Consider the following 16,824-nt stretch of genomic DNA (forward strand, 5'->3'; position numbering starts at 1 on the left):
TCTCTCCCCCTCCCCCATACAGACACACACCCTCGCTCCCCCTCCCCCACACAAGTTCTCACAGTAGTGGTTTTCAATATGTTGTTTGCGGAACCCTGAGGTTCCAGACGGTCAGGTTTCCTAATAGTAAAAACGTAGTCTTCTAGATCCAATCATTTTATTTCTGCGGTTTATGAAGTCCCAATATTTATATTTTTAGAGGGTTCTGAAAACTCCTAAAGTTTGAAAATCTTAGGTTCAATGGCAGTAATTGTATTTTTATTCAAAATACAAATCCTCTGGATATTTTGCAATAAGGTATATGATAATGATAAAGTTATATTTTTTTTTAAAGAAATGTATTAGATTTAATAGGGCTGCCTACCCCTCCCCCAAAACTCATACTTGGAATGAAAGAGCAGCTCAGTGAGTAAAGGTGATTCCCTCTGAAAATCATTACACTGAGCTTGAAGCTCAAATATCCCTGTGTCAGCTCTGTGTGGCCTTGGGCAAGTCACTTTATCTCCCTGTGCCTTAGGTACCCAAAACTTGATGGTGAGAGCTAGGGGGCAGGGACTTGTGCCTGGATAAATTGTATGCACAGTGCTGCTTACACTGTCAGTGTTAGGCCGGCTTATAGTGCTGGCGACGCGACCGATGATGTCACCGTCGCCACCAGCGAAAGTTATAATTTGATTTTTAGCGACGTCGCTGGCGACAGGGCCAGCGATGTCACTAAGGGGGCGGGCCGCGGTCTGATTGGTTTGGCGACTGTCTCTAAAAAATCAAATAGACCCGGCTCCAAAATTTTGGGTCGCGGAGTCAATTGTTTTGTTTTGGAGACGTCACGTCGCCGTCGCAAGGCACTATAAGCGCAGCCTTATAAAAGAAAAACAATTATTAATATACCTCTTATAGACAGTAGAGCTACTTACTGTACGTGACATTTTCAACTATTCTTCCTTACTTTTAACTCATTTTAACTGCACTGTACATAATGTTAAACACCCATTCATGTTATCTGCCAGATATATCCCCATGCCAATCACCTAGTGATACCTCCAGTGATCGCCCTGTTCCATTGACCTTCATGATGACCCTAATACCTAGCTTTGTTTTTTTATCTGGGTGCATGCAGGAGAAGGAGTCTTCTGGAGCCAGACATTGTCGCAGCGTTGCGCAAACTGGGGGGCGCAGGATTATTTAGCGGGGGCGGTTGAACAAGCTCCGTGCTGCTTCTCTGCTCTCTGCTGTGGGGGCGGGGCCTTGCTCTGGGGGCGGGGCCTTGCTACTTCTCTGCGCTCTGCTGTGGGGGCGGGGCCTTGCTCTGGGGGCGGGGCCTTGCTGCTTCTCTGCTCTCTACTGTGAGGGCGGGGCCTTGCTCTGGGGGCGGGGCCTTGCTGCTTCTCTGCTCTCTGCTGTGGGGACGGGCCTTGCTGTGGGGGCGGGGCCTTGCTGTGGCTCTGCTCTCTGCTATGGGGGCGGGGCCTTGCTGTGGGGGGCGGGGCCTTGCTGTGTCTGCTCTCTGCTGTGGGGGCGGGGCCTTGCTGTGTCTCTGCTGTGGGGGCGGGGCCTTGCTGTGTCTCTGCTGTGGGGGCAGGGCCTTGCTGTGTCTCTGCTGTGGGAGCGGGGCCTTGCTGTGGGGGCGGGGCCTTGCTGTGTCTGCTCTCTGCGGTGGGGGCGGGGCCTTGCTGTGGGAGGCGGGGCCTTGCTGTGTCTCTGCTCGCTGCTGTGGGGCTGGGGCCTTGCTGTGGGGGCGGGGACTTGCTGTGGGGGCGGGGCCTTGCTGTGTCTCTGCTCGCTGCTGTGGGGGCGGGGCCTTGCTGTGTCTCTGCTGTGGGGGCGGGGCCTTGCTGTGTCTGCTCTCTGCTGTGGGGGTGGGGCTTTGCTTCTCTGCATCTCTGCATCTCTGCGGGGCCTTCCCTGCCCCTCCTCCTCCTGTCTGTTTCCCCCAGGAGTACTACCCCCCCTTCCCCCAGCCCAGGTAAAAGTGTGTGTGTGTGTGTGTGTGTGTGTGTGTGTGTGTGTGTGTGTGTGTGTGTGTGTGTCTGTGTGTCTGTGTGTCTGTGTGTCTGCAGTGTGTGAGACTGTCTGCAGTGTGTGTGTGGGTGCAGTGAGTGTGTCTGCAGTGTGTGTGAGGGTCTGCAGTGTGTGTGTGTCTGCAGTGTGTCTGCAGTGTGTGTCTGCAGTGTGTGTGAGTGTCTGCAGTGTGTGTGTGTCTGCAGTGTGTGTGTAGTGTGTGTGCGTCTGCAGTGTGTGTGTGTCTGCAGTTTGTGTGAGTCTGCAGTGTGTGTGTCTGCAGTGTGTCTGCAGTGTGTGTGTCTGTGAGTGTCTGCAGTGTGTGTGTGAGTGTCTGCAGTGTGTGTGTGTGTGTCTGCAGTGTGTGTGTCTGCAGTGTGAGTGTCTGCAGTGTGTGAGTGTCTGCAGTGTGTGTGAGTGTCTGCAGTGTGTGTGTGCGAGTGTGTGCGAGTGTCTGCAGTGTGTGCGTGCGAGTGTCTGCAGTGTGTGCGAGTGTCTGCAGTGTGTGCGAGTGTCTGCAGTGTGTGCGAGTGTCTGCAGTGTCTGCGAGTGTCTGCAGTGTCTCTGAGTGTGCGTACAGTGTTGCAGTGTCTAAGTGTGCGTGCTGTGATTGTGTATGTGTGCTGTGTCTGTGTGAATTGGTATTGAGTATGTGTGCTGTGTCTGTGTGAGTTGTGATTGAGTATGTGTGCTGTGTCTGTGTGAGTTGTAATTGAGTATGTGTGGGTGTTGTGATTGAATGCAGCGGTGCGCAAACTGGTGGGTGCGCCCGGTGGGGGGGAGGGGCAAGAGGCGAAACCTGGTGTGCCGGGCCGGCAGACGCTGTGCACTGGAGGGCAAAAATCTGTGCGTGGGCAGCCGTACAGGATAGTGCAGGTGGCGGCCACGTGATGGTGTGTGCACGCACAGGGTCTTCGGAGGTACGAGGGAGGAGCACGCCCCAGCGCTGGGATATCAAAAGCCCCTCCTTACGGTGTCTGCCCTACAATAGCGCTGTGTTCCTGCTCTCCTCCGCTGGCAACCTGCTTCGCTGCGATCCTCTGCAAGTGAAATCAATCATACTATGAATGTACAGAAATAATTAAAAAAAAGTGAAAACACATTGAAAACGGACCGCCATCTTGGATCCTCAGTCGCGCATGCGCAGAACGGGCGGGTGTGCCCGGTACGCATGCGCAGACCGTAGTTTGCGCGCGCAGACCATAGATCGCGCATGCGCAGAACGGCAAAAATGCCGATTTGCGCATGCAAAATCACTGAAAATCGCCGGATCCGCTTTCCGCCGATTTTCACTATACGGCGGGCCCCTGGAACGGAACCCGCCGTTTACCCGGGGGCCTCCTGTAATTTGCTTCTCCTTCGAAATATTTAATAGCTGTATAGAATGATCATCATTTCAATTGCACTGTTGTTGGAGGATCCAGGTAAATGTATTGAGTAAAACTGTAATAAGGTCAATTGTGCTCATTGTTATGGGTGTGGGTAACACATAGAAAAGGGATGTCAAGGGAACCTAAATAAACCAGGGACCCTGACCCCATATCTAAATAATAACTCCAACAGCAACCCTTAGAGCTAGACCATAAAAATAAATAACAGTGTCAAAGACATATTACTCATGACCCTTGTAAATGCGGTCCTTCTGGTCCTGGCGTGCTCTCAGCCCGACGTGTATAGTGATAGTAGATGCACGAAACGCGTCAGAGTTCCTTCTCAAGATGATTTTTTCTTTTTAAATGATGTATTTGCTGTTCATTGTTGTTCATTACATTTTTGTACTGGAAATCGCCATCCAGCTTCCGTTTTACTTCCTGCTTCCGGAACGCAAGAGGCACCTGCTGGCACGCTGTGCACCGCCATCTTTCTCCCTATCCATGGTGATTCTCTATCACAGCTCATGCTTGGATAGTTGGTGATGTCACCACTCTCAGCGGCAGCGTGGACTCAGGTTAATTTTGCAAGCGCGAGCTGTTGAAATATGTAAGTATTTAGACATATTGTATAGTAATTTGTATAGTATATTGTATAGTAAATTGTATTTACATTTACATTTTTTTATTTTTCATGTGATTTTGATAGCAGGCAGGGTGGCCCGAGAAATTTCATGGATGAAAAGGGGGGCTCGGCATAAAAAGTTTGCTCACCCCTGTCTCAGGGAATAACGGCTTGGAGTGCCTACCCCACAAACTTAGACGACACAGTTTTTTGTGGAAGTAAAAATGGTCACAGCTTTATTGTTTAACATTACTATCAAATAACTGTCAGCCATAAACTTAGTCCTTTGTCATCCCTATTCTTGGTATCTTCCGGCGGGAGGAGCCCTCCTCCGCCCGCCCTATTCTACCGTCAACCGGGAGACACACTCTCCGCCGTGAGAGACACTCTCGCCCCTTATCACGGCCCGGTCATCCGTTCACCCTAGGTCCCCCTTTTCATGGCCGCCTGGGCCTAGAGTGCCTACTGCGTGGTTACTTACCCCACAAACTTAGATGACGCAGTTTTTTGTGGGAAGTAAAAATGGTCACAGCTTTATTGTTTAACAATACTATCAATGATCTTTTCAGGGGGACCGTTACCTGGCAGCCCATCCGCATCAGGTGGAGCCCCATTTCGGGTATTTACGGTGTCCCTACGATGACTGGCCTGACAGTTCCGCCACCCGGAGGACCCATTAAGGCCACTTACTGGGGACTCACCCCACACCAAGCTGTGACCCTAAACCCTGACTGCTGATCGCTTGCAAAGGCCTGAGCATGTTATTAATAAAAATATCCAGGCCCTCATCCGTTAGGTGCACCCCGTCCCTCCTGTGCCAACTGCGCCCCCTGTCTTCGAATTCCCCATGCTTCACAGTCAGCCCCCCACAAGAGAGGATGAACTTACGAATGTCTCTGTTAACTTCTCGCCTTGCCTTCTCGATGCCCACCCAACTGCGTGCCCCCCTCCATACCAGCCGAGGTATAATCTCTGACCAAATAATGACACGTCACTCCAGAGGGCTTTAAATCTGGCGCAGTCGGCGTGTATCTGGAGGATTAAGTCTAAAGACTTGGTGGCCACCATGTCGTTCCCGCCCAGGTGGATCATTATCACGTGGGGCTTCCTGCCATAGACTGCTAGCGCACTTGTGGTGGTTGGCACCAAGTCTCTCCAGCACCTTCCTCTCTTACCCAGCCATCGTATTTTCATGCTCTCCTGTGGGATTCCCAGCTGCAGACCCAGCGTGCTCGCCGCCCGCTCCCGGGCCCAGTACATGAAAGAATGACCAATCAGCCAGACTTCCCGCGCTGCGCCTGCCACTCCCGCTGTGAAGACAGAAAACATGTTAGGACTGCACGATTATTTAATTACTCCCCTGCTGGGACCTAATGTACCCTTTGTAGGCGTTTGATTTCCACCTCCCCAGTTCCTTAATCTGCGCTATAGGCAGCCCCTGCTCGGAGGCTACCGTTGCAGCCCCAATCCGAAACGAGTGGGTCCCAAAATTGGTGGCATCTATGCCTCCTGCCTCCAGGCAACGCTTAAAAATCGTGTTAAACTGAAACTTGGTTAGGGGAGTTGAATCTTTATATGTCAGGAAAACCTCGCCCCTTTGCGATCGCTGCCTGGCGTAGCGCTTTGCCGCCCTCACCGGGTACACCTTCCTATTCTCGTGCTGTCTCAGATGTACCCAGGCCCCTTTCCCTGCTTGGTCAGTTTTTGACCTGTGTATACGGCATGCCACTGTCTCCTCCCCTATAATCACATTTCCTAGCAATAGGCCAGTGTCCCTGCTAGTTTCTGACGCTGCTACCAGTTCCCCTACTCTAAAGGCTCCAAAAACGGCAAAAGTGAAAGCCGCTTTAAATAAATTGATTTCGAACGGTCCTGCGCATACTGACTCTGCTGCCTTGTTCAAGCTCTGTAACCTCTCCACCGTTACCGGCTCCCTCTTATCCCCCCGCTTGCGCTCCCCTCTGCCCCATCGGATCAGTATTCGCCTGGGGAGAAAGTCCTTGGTGATGTCTGTCTGCCCCCCCAACTTCAGGAAAAATGCAATACCCACTAGCGTACCGCCCGCCTTGGCCCGTGGCATGTCCGTCCGCTTCTGGGTAAGTAAAAAATTGATTAGCTGATGGGTTCTGCTAACCTTTCCACTCCCCTTGGAGGCCTTCCTGAAACTGCGCCATTGCCGCCATTCGTTGTTATACGTCTTCCACGTGCGGGGGGCTAGCGATTGCTGCACCAAAGCCATCACTCCCTCTGCCCTAACTAGTACAGATAATTTGGGCAGGTCAAACCTCTTTCCTGCACGTCTGGGGCTGCCCGCCTAAATGCAGGTCAGTTAAAGCGGTATAGTGCATCTGCGATTACATTAAGCTTCCCTGGGATGTGCTTTGCCTTAAAGTTTATGTTCCCCTGCATGCACTGCAGGACCAGCCTGCGCAACAACCTTATCACTGGTGGTGACGTTGCTGATAGGCCGTTCACTGCCTCCACCACCCCCAAATTGTCTGACCAGAATATTATGTGTTTGTTTGCTAACTCCTTGGCCCATAACTCTACCGCTACTATAATGGGGAACAGCTCCAGGAAAGCCATGTTCTTAGTTAGCCCCGTCTCCGCCCAGTCAGCTGGCCATGGACCCGCACACCACTCCCCTCTAAAGTATGCCCCGAACCCGTGCCCCCCCTGACGCGTCGGTGAATAATTGCAGGGCGTCGCTGGTCTTGCTGTCCGTAACCCACAGCCTTCTCCCATTAAACTCCCTGAGAAAAACCCCCCATACCTCCAGGTCTGCCCTAAGCTCCCTGGTGATTCGGATATGGTGTTGGGGCTTTTTTACCCCCGCAGTGGCCCTTTCCAACCTGCGGTTAAATATCCTGCCCATGGGGATTACTCTGCAAGTGACGTTTAGCAGATCCAGCAGTGACTGCATTTGTTTCAGGGTCACCTTCCTGGCCTCCCTGACCTAGGCTAGTTCTAAGCTTCCTTACCTTGTCTGTGGATAAGCGTGATTCCCTCGCCAGCGTGTCAATCTCTATACCAAGGAATGACAGTATTTCTGTTGGGCCCTCAGTTTCTCCTCTGCTATGGGAACCCCCAATTCCTTTATGATCCCCTTAGTACTCTCCAGAAAACTGTTGCACTGCAGTGAACCCGGGGGACCCACCAGCAGGAAGTCATCCAGATAGTGCGCAACTGTGCTAGTCCCCGTTTGACTGACTGCACCAATGCAAGAAAGTACTAAACGCCTAAAAGTAGGCGCATGAAATGGCGCAACCCATGGGGAGACATCTATCAATGTAATACGCACCCTCAAATTTACACCCTGTGAATCTGAAGCTGACGGGGGCCAAAGGTAACAGCCGAAATGCTGATTCTATGTCGATTTTTGCCAATAGTGCTCCCTCCCCATAGGTTTTAATTATCCCTATGGCGGTGTCAAATGATTGGTATTGTACCCGGCATAGCTCCGGGTCTATGGCCTCATCTACAGACCCCCCCTTGGGTATGACAGGTGTTGTATTAGCCTGAATTTGCCCGGATCCTTTTTTGGCACCACACACAGGGGGGAAATAATTAACTGGGCGATAGGGGGTGATGTGAATGGGCCCGCCATATGCCCCAATTTTATCTCCTCTATTTTTTCTTTAACTATGTGTTTGTGTGTTGTAGCGGATTTCAAGTTTTGGCTAACTCCCCTAGCTTGTACAACCCCCCCCCCACAGGTATGTGAAACCCCCTTCTAAACCCCTCTTCTAGGAACCTTGCTTTCTCCCGGTCGGGGTACCCCCTTAACCAACAACTCAGACCGCTAAGGCTGACCGGTGTTGGGGTCTGTGTTGGGTGCATTCCCTCCTCCCCCCTGGTTGCGGTTGCCCAGGGCTTTGAAGCATTTCTTAACGGGGTGGCTACCCCCACACTGGCTACACACATGTTTAAACTTGCAACTCGCCCCCCGTTTGTAGTATTTATCGTTAAACGCCCAACACTCCCCTTTGTTGCCCCTGCTTGCTGAATGACTACCGGGCCGACCGCCCGGCCCCTTGGGAAAGGGCGCGTTACCCCCCTGATTCCTGTTTCCCATTAACTTCATCCATAATTCCATGTCCATCTTCCCCAGACTCAACCGTGTATCCCCCTGCCACCTCTGCCTGAACTGCTCGTCATAATCCCGCCACGCTGACCCCCCGTGTTCGTCATGTATGGTCTCATTCAGGTTTTTCTTCACATTATGCAATTGTTTTGGATGCTTTGAAAGGAAACAGTCTCCGAACACAGTGAAACCCAGAATCCAGTTCGCATTATTCCTCACTACCTGCCCTTTCTCGGCCGCCTCTCGCGCGCGCTTCCTCTCTGCTCGCCCCTTTACCGACAGCTTAAACATGTCCACATACTTCCTGTTACCTATGTCTCTCTGAGTTTTTCTGGGCAGGTGCGTGTACAGGGAGCTAGTCCCGACCGCGAACGAATCCTCCCCGCTGTGGGTGGAAACCGCCCCTTTGTCTTTGCGCGCTGTGTGTTTCGCCTTATCTATCCTACTCCGCTTTGCCGCCTTGCTCAACGCTTCTACCTGTTTCCTTATGCGTTTTACCCCTGGGGTCTCGTCGCTGTCTGCGCCGCTGCTTGCGTCTGACTCAGTGCTCGCTCTTGCGTTCTCACTATCGTCGCTGTCTGACCCCTGGGACTCGCAGTCCGACCCTGTCCTAACCGACCCCCCATCACTAACATCGACATCAGCATCATCCTCATTATTTTCCCATGCAGCATTATCATGCTCACCTGATGCACCTCGGGCACCTGGGTGACCGGTCCTGGGTCTTTTGGTTGCTGCACGGCTCCTGTTGCTGCTCCCCGGATCGGCGACGCTTCCCAGCGCCCTTGGCACCGGCGCATCTGCCGGGGGGGCGCCCGGGACACTGGGGGTGACTGGGGGGCACCCCGCAGCCAACGGCAGTGGAGCTGCCGTTGATGGATCCCAGACTGGTGCGGGTGCGCCCGGCGCGTATGGCGTATGGGGGGCGGGTGCATCAGGCGCATGAGCGCATGGCGCAGGTGCTAGAGGCGCCGGTGGTATGGCGCGTAGAGGGCAGGTGCGTACGGCGCAGGGGCGTAGTGCATGTAATGTGCGTGTGCGTACGGGGGGGCTTGGGAAGACGTGTGGGTGTAAGGCGCGTGGGCGTAAGGCACCGGGAACGCGACGGGTAACTGCTGCGGCAGTGGGTGGGATGGAGGACAGTGTGGGGTGGCTCAGACTAGCCATGGGGGGGTGGTCTGGTCAGCAGGGGGGGGGGATGGGGTGGATGGCATGGGGGGGCGGGAGCACTGTTGCAGCGGGAGGGGGGGGGGGCAAGTCAGCAATGGGTTGACAAAGCAGCAGGGGTAGCTTGGCCCAAAGCTGCAGGGAGAGGGGGGCCATAGCAGCAGGGGGAGCAGGGTCCGGAGTGGCAGAGTGAGGGAGAATCCGATCGCCCATGAGGGGGGTAGAGTAGCCCTCCCTTCCCTGCTAAGCTGTGAGCAGGAACCGGAGTGTGGCTGGGGGGCGGAGCTAGCCTGCCGGGCTGCTTTCTTCAGTCTCCGGCTGTGAGAGGGCTGCTGCTGCTGCTGCTGCTGGTTGGGCCACTGCCTCCGTGGGGCCGCCGGGCGGGATGTCCGGCAGTCGGGTGCAGGGGGCTGGATGCTGCTGGGCTTCGTGCTGCTGGGCTTCATGCTGCTGCTCGGGAGCCACACACAGGTACCTGCAGGGAGAGAAAAAACAAGATTAATGGAAGTTGCTCGCCCGCAACGGATTTAAATTGCTCGCCCTCCTCCCCCCCCCTCCTCCCCCCTCCTTCTCCCCCCCTCTTTCTCCCCCCCCCTCCTCCCCCCCCCCTCCTCCTCCCCCCCCCTTTCCCCCCCCTCCTCCTCCCCCCTTTCCCCCCCTCCCCCCCTTTGCCCCCCTCCCCCCCCTTTCCCCCCCCTTTCCCCCCCTTTCCCCACCTCCACCCCCTTTCCCCCCCTCCTTCCCCCCCCTTCCCCCCCCCCTCCTTCCCCCCCTCCTTCCCCCCCCTTCTTTCCCCCCCCCCCTCCTTTCCCCCCCCCCTCCTTTCCCCCCCCCTCCTTCCCCCCCCCCTTTCCCCCCCCTCCTTTCCCCCCGCTGCTGCAAGCGCAAATCTACACCACCTCGTGGTGAGGGGGAGGGGAGGAGGAAAGCCAACACCTGCAACCACTGGATGCACGGCGGCCATTCTGTGGGCGACGGCTCCATTTTGGAACCTCTGCCCTTCTATACACACAAAATGCATGCGGCACGTGTACGTGTGCGCGCACGGCCGCAAACAGTATAGAACGGCCCTAAGAATTCAACTACTCCTGGAAGAAAAGGTAGGGGGAAAAACAAACAGCCGGACTGTTGCATCTCCAGAAAAGGCCAACACAGGCCAAGAAAAGAGTGGTTCTATATTTACCTTTCCCCCACTGAAGCAGTGCACGTCAATGGACCTCAGAAGCTTTAAATCATTGAACATTTATTTGTAACATATTCATTTTACTGCCCAGGAATCTGTATTTTGGAGTGGGGACTGAAGGAGTTGTGCATGCAGAACAGTGGGTACCTTAACTCTGGGAACAACAATGACATCTATTTTATGGAAAGAGTTGACTACATCTAATTGATGTCATGATGTGCTAGGCAGGTATGACCAGACCGGAGGACTTTGGAGGACTAAAATGTGTGAGTACTATTTTAGCAGGTGGTTTATGCTTTTCATGCACTTTTCCTGAGATGCAGGATAAGTTAACTCCCGCCCATCCTCCCACATTTCTACACGTACCGTGTGATTATGATAGTCTTTGGATTGTATGGTGTATTATGTTGAGTTATGTTTATGTATGTATCTCAAAGTTTTACAAAAGGAAGTTAAGCAAATATGTCAAATAATAATGTAATGGAAAATAATAAAAATAATAATATAGATGTTTAATATTACAGAAGTGTGGGTCTTTGCAGAAGGTATGGAATGGAATAGTTTGATTAATGGTGGCTCACGCAGGGCCGGCCTTACGCTTTGTGGGGCAGCCCTCCTCCAGCAGCGTCCGTGCGTCATGACGCTGGGATGTAACATGACATCACATTGCCATGGCAATGAGATGACAAAGCGGAATGTGACGTCACATTTCCATGGCAACACGTCATTGACGTTGGTCACCATGGCAACGCGACGCTACATGAGGCGCCTACTACGGAAAAGGTAAGAACCGTCTCACAGAGTGCGTGTGCACACACACCTCTCTCTGCCGGTCCGGGGGTCCGCTCTCCCTCGTGTCCGACGCTGGGATCCTTCTGACCGGAGGGGGGCCCCACGCTCCCCCCTCCGGTCGGGTGAAAGTTGTATCCCAGCGTAGACGAGAGGAGGGAGCGCAGGGCCCCCGACTGCGTGGGGCCCTATGGCCGGCCCTACGGCATCGCTGAAACCCCCTTTTCAGGGTCTTGTGGGAGAGGTTACAGAGATAAACGGCTTTAAATCAGTACCTGGACTTACCTATTTCTTGTGTTTAAAATTGTATCTGGTTTATAATATTAATTGTCCTCTCTTGTCGTCCAGATCAGGATAATCTTGATGAAGTCGTAGAGCGGTGAAATGCGTAGAGTGAGTGTACCAGATCACGTCCAGGAAGCGGAGAGAGACGCGTCCTCCTTTGTGGGCGAAATATACGGGGATCCAACCCAGAAGTGTGTAAATTTCACTGTGAGACGTAAATATCCACGAGAAGGAGAGGAGGTGAGAGTGAAAAACCTCCGATCCCACAAAGAGCATTGCTGATTTGATATATGTTTTAAAGAACATACGCATCGTCCCTCTACTACCAGACTACTATCATAGATATTTGCCACCGTTTTGAAATGCCTGTACTATTTGGAAATTTGTCAGTACAACTAATATCACCAGATTATAAGAATATTAAGGACATATTGCACTATATTTTGTCCCATTTCTTCTATTTTTTCGGTTATCATTTTGTGCTGCCCGAGAGAACTTTGGAAGAATTAGTGGAACAATTCTTAGAAGGGTTTGAGCAGCAATTAGTATCTACTTTATATAAAAGTTGTTGTGCACCATTATCACAGTGCACTGTGTATTTCATTTTATGTCCTATTTTTTATATATGTACTTGATACATTTTATTTTGTTCTCATTCTGAGGACTCATTGCCTATTTTTTTAAGTAGCAGGAAGATAGGTGAAGATGTGTTGCACTGCCTCAATTTCCAACTCCCAATGAGACCGGAAAAAATACAAAGTGAGCACTCAGCTAAACAACAGGTCAGGTTTATTGCAGGGTGGTGCAGCAAGGGGACAGCAAAGCCACACGAACGCACCTACGCGTTTCGTGCACGAGGCACTTTATCAAGGTGACAAACAAGTGTAAAACTGCGTGATTTATACTCACCTGTACTGTGCCTCGCGCAGCCGGGTGTGACGTCATCGTCCCGGGTCGCGGTGACGCGGCGTACACAGCCATTGGCTAGGCCAGTCAGGTGGTATGGTAATGCTATCTGACTGTCTTTTTTTCTCTTTTTTTTCCTAAAATAAACTTTATTAACAACACATAAATGTACAATAAGATAAAAAAACAGAATTAAAAACGCATTTCAATACTATAATAGCAGTAGATCAACACAGGCATAGACAATGGATATTTGTAGTATGTATGGGGCATAATATTACTATAATAAATTTACAGCTAAGTGCTATAAATGGCCCCCACTAAGTTCATAATGAACTATGCCTGTGTAGGTGATACTTGGTAGTTTGTGGATCGTGAACTGAACATGATCACAATTCAAGTGCAAAAATGTAGAATAATTATTATAATCAGATGCATATACATAAGAATGTAGTCCTAGCTAATCACTTTAGTGGACAACATAAGATTCTTCTTATATAAGTCACTTATTTATGAGTTGACCCTAGACCTAATAGTACATGAATATTCAATTATATTCGTGGAATATGTGATGGTATCTAACCTACTTACATATTGAATAGAACAGCATGAACAGAGATTGGGAAAGCAAAGCAAAAGAAAATAAAGAAAAAATTAGAAAAAATTATCAGTATTGAGGGTTAATGACAAATTTAACTAATAAATTAATCTATGTCCATAATACTATTGTTGAAAGAATAAAAAAGAGTGCATCAGTGCATAAAAAATAATACAAAGTACATCAGTGCATAAAAATAATGAACAATAATAAAGTGGACCTATCTATATGAATAAACCCAAGATGCAAATTAATTTATTTAGTTGAGAAAATGACTTATATCCCAATCAATGTTCATGCCAAAGGGTTCCCTAGTCCTCAGAGTAAAAATCCAGTAGGATTCCCGTCTATCTAGCATCTTAACTCTATCTCCTCCTCTGGGGGAGGCGGGAGCCATTTATAGCACTTAGCTGTAAATTTATTATAGTAATATTATGCCCCATACATACTACAAATATCCATTGTCTATGCCTGTATTGATCTACTGCTATTATAGTATTGAAATGCGTTTTTAATTCTGTTTTTTTATCTTATTGTACATTTATGTGTTGTTAATAAAGTTTATTTTAGGAAAAAAAAGAGAAAAAAAGACAGTCAGATAGCATTACCATACCACCTGACTGGCCTAGCCAATGGCTGTGTACGCCGCGTCACCGCGACCCGTTGCGACGCGGGACGATGACGTCACACCCGGCTGCGCGAGGCACAGTACAGGTGAGTATAAATCACGCAGTTTTACACTTGTTTGTCACCTTGATAAAGTGCCTCGTGCACGAAACGCGTAGGTGCGTTCGTGTGGCTTTGCTGTCCCCTTGCTGCACCACCCTGCAATAAACCTGACCTGTTGTTTAGCTGAGTGCTCACTTTGTATTTTTTCCGGTCTCATTGGGAGTTGGAAATTGAGGCAGTGCAACACATCTTCACCTATCTTCCTGCTGGCTATCTACCTGGATGAACTGCACGCCCTGGATATCTGGAAGTCCTGCAAGCACTAAGGTAATAGGGCCCCTACATATATGTATATGTTTACCAGTGCCTCTGTTCATTTTATATTGGTTACTAGGGGGGGCTGTTATGGTGTTTCAACTGTGGTGGTCATGTGGACCCCACTAGACTCCTAGCCCGCACCTGATAATTGCCATATCATTCATGGACTTTCCATTGCTATCCAGTATCATTTACATATGTTATTGAGGAACTTTGACCAATTTGGATGCATCACTTTTTTCCTGTTTTTTCTATTTTTTTAAGTAGTTTAAATAGTGAGGAGCACCATTTGTAACACCTTTTTGCACATTAATCCTCCTCTTGACTGAAATATTAGGGGTTTGGTACTGGTTTGTGACTAGCAAGATTTAAATGTTGTATTTTGAATGATTTATGGTATTAATTGTCTATGTATATCTATGGTTATCTGTTATTTCCAGTAAATAAAGTGCTTTCACTTAATTTATTGTGTGTTGCAGGGTAATATTAATCCCGCCAGTGCCCTAATGACATACGGTGTGCGTCAATAAAAGTGCTAACTCAGAGGCCATTACGACCTACAGTGTACATCATTGCCCTTTGCTTATTTTTTAGGGGCTGTACGCAATAGAGTGTCAATCGCGTATCACACTGGAGGCCCCCCGCCCACCCCACCCCCTGCCCGACACATCCTGCCTACTGGGTGGAACACAAGAGTGATCACATGATCTCTAAAGAGTGGTCACGTGATGCGGAAGTACCGGAGAGTCCGTGCCCATGGATGCGACACGACCCTCTGACACTGAAAGGGCTAAACGAGGAATGGGGAAAAAAATGAGTCCTTCAAGGGTGAACCTGGTTTGAACCCCAGTGTCGGCTCTCCTTGTGACCTTGAGCAAGTCACTTTATCTTCCTGTGCCCAGTGCTGTAGTGGAATACTCTGTTATTTTTTAACCCTTAGGGTATACCCTCTGCTTTACTGGAAGGTCAATCAGCGGCCTCCAGTATTCATTTTTTAGCTCCTCCCTGCTTCGGTCCGGCAGAGAGGAGGGAGGAGAGGCATTAGCAATTTGCCATGTGGCTCAGACCATGAGAGGCGGTAGGTGAAAAACTCCCTAAAAATTATATTCTCAATCTCTATTAAATATAGCTCCTTTCAACACCCTGTTGTCCATTATCTACTTCTACTACACATGTGTTTCTGCTCCTGCAAGTCTCCTCAAGGCTATCTAGCACTTGCTGCCCTTCCCAGTTCCCTCATCTCTGAGTCTGCTCCCCCACTGTGACTGGTGGTCCCAGTGAGATCCCCAATCCCCCACCTCTCTCTCCTTCCCCCTTCTCTCTCCTCCCTTCTCTCCTCCCTCCTTTCTCTCCTTCCCCCTCTCTCTCCTTCCCGCCACCGCTCCTTCCTCCCTTCTCTCCAATCCCCCCCCTTTCTCACCCCTCTCCAATCCCCCCTCTCTCACCCCTCCCCCCCTCTCTCTCACTCTCCCCCCCCTCTCTCTCACCCTCCCCCCCTCTCTCTCACCCTCCCCCCCCTCTCTCTCATCCCCCTTCTCTCTCCCCCTCTCCTCCCCACTCTCTCTTTCTCCTCCCCCAACCACTCCCTCCTTCCCGCCTGTTATAACTTGTACTTGTCATTTATTTTATGTATGATTGGAGAAAAACAGGTTCTACCTTGATTATTTCTGATGGTAAAGAATGTGGCTTGTTTCAATTATAGATGTGCAGTAGATAATATCACAATGAGGTTATTTGAAGGAAAGAGGAGTAACTCAAAATTAGAGTTAGGGATAGATGATATGACAGACAACTGTCTTGGGCTATCTGAGAAGGATTCGGTCAATGCTTTTCAATGTTAGACAAGGGTAACTTGCAAAAAGTGACTTAGATTTACTACAAACAATTGTAAGAAACGATCTGTGATATTTGAGGACTATGACAAAATGACTTCTGATAGTAGTTTGTGCTCCTTATTTAAAAAGACACTACATACATTATGTCACATAGCTTCAGATAGGCATATGGGGATGCCTTATTCAGAGATGAGAAAAGCTACGTATGTGGTTTTGTATAAAAAGACTAGAATATCCGATTAGAAGCAGAAAAAGGGGATTTCATCTAGAGAAGAAGGAAGAAACAAATGACAAGTTAACATCTTTGACATGACATATTTGATGTGAACTACCATATACTGTATCTGCTATATGTAAGTAATAACGTCAAGCAATAAAGTGATTTTTGTGTGCTAAACCGGATGCAGAATTATTATATCTAGATAAGATATAATATATTGAAGACGATTCAACATCGCTCCCCTCTCTCTCCATCCTCCCCTCTCTCCAATCCCCCCTTTCTCACCCCCCCTCTCTCACCCCTTCACCTCTCTCTCCCCATCTCTCTCTCCTTCCCCCCCTCTCTCACCTTTTCCCCTCTTTCCCCATCTCTCTTCTTCCTACCCCCTCTCCTTCCTACCCCCTCTCCTTCCTACCCCCTCTCTCCTTCCCCCTTTCTCTCCTTCTCCCCTCTTTCCTCCCCCTCTCTCCTTCTCCCCCTCTCCCTCCTTCTCCCCCTCTCTCTCCTCCCCCTCTCCTCCCCCCTCTCTCACCTTTCCCCCTCTCTCACCTTTCCCCCTGTCTCATATTCCCCCCTCTCTCACCTTAACGGCCCTTTCTCTCCTACCCCTCGTTCCTTCTCCCCCTCTTTCCTTCTCCTCCCTCTCTCTCATTCCCCCTCTCTCCTTTCCCCTCACTTTCCTTAACGTTCCTCTCACTTCTTCCCGCCTTCTCCCCCTCTCTCTCCTTACCCACTCTATACTTCCCCCCCTCTCTCTCCTTTTCCCCCCTCTCTTTC

General features: G+C 50.2%; 1 long non-coding RNA gene across 3 annotated transcripts in view; it reads left to right on the forward strand.

The window, feature by feature from the left end:
* Nucleotides 1–16,215, forward strand: part of LOC142487484 (uncharacterized) — a 17,316-nt gene extending 1,101 nt beyond the window's left edge. Inside the window, exons 1-3 of one of the 3 annotated variants that reach the window (XR_012799238.1) lie at nt 1,863–1,963; nt 11,565–11,741; nt 14,587–16,215. This is a non-coding gene — a long non-coding RNA (uncharacterized LOC142487484). Of the gene's footprint in view, nt 1–1,862; nt 1,964–9,373; nt 9,716–11,564; nt 11,742–14,586 lie in introns of those variants that run through there. The other 2 variants (XR_012799239.1, XR_012799240.1) reach the window with 2 other exon arrangements.
* Nucleotides 16,216–16,824: the final 609 nt, after the last annotated feature.

Source organism: Ascaphus truei, chromosome 2 (genome assembly GCF_040206685.1).
Source record: "Ascaphus truei isolate aAscTru1 chromosome 2, aAscTru1.hap1, whole genome shotgun sequence".
Lineage (NCBI taxonomy): Eukaryota > Metazoa > Chordata > Amphibia > Anura > Ascaphidae > Ascaphus > Ascaphus truei.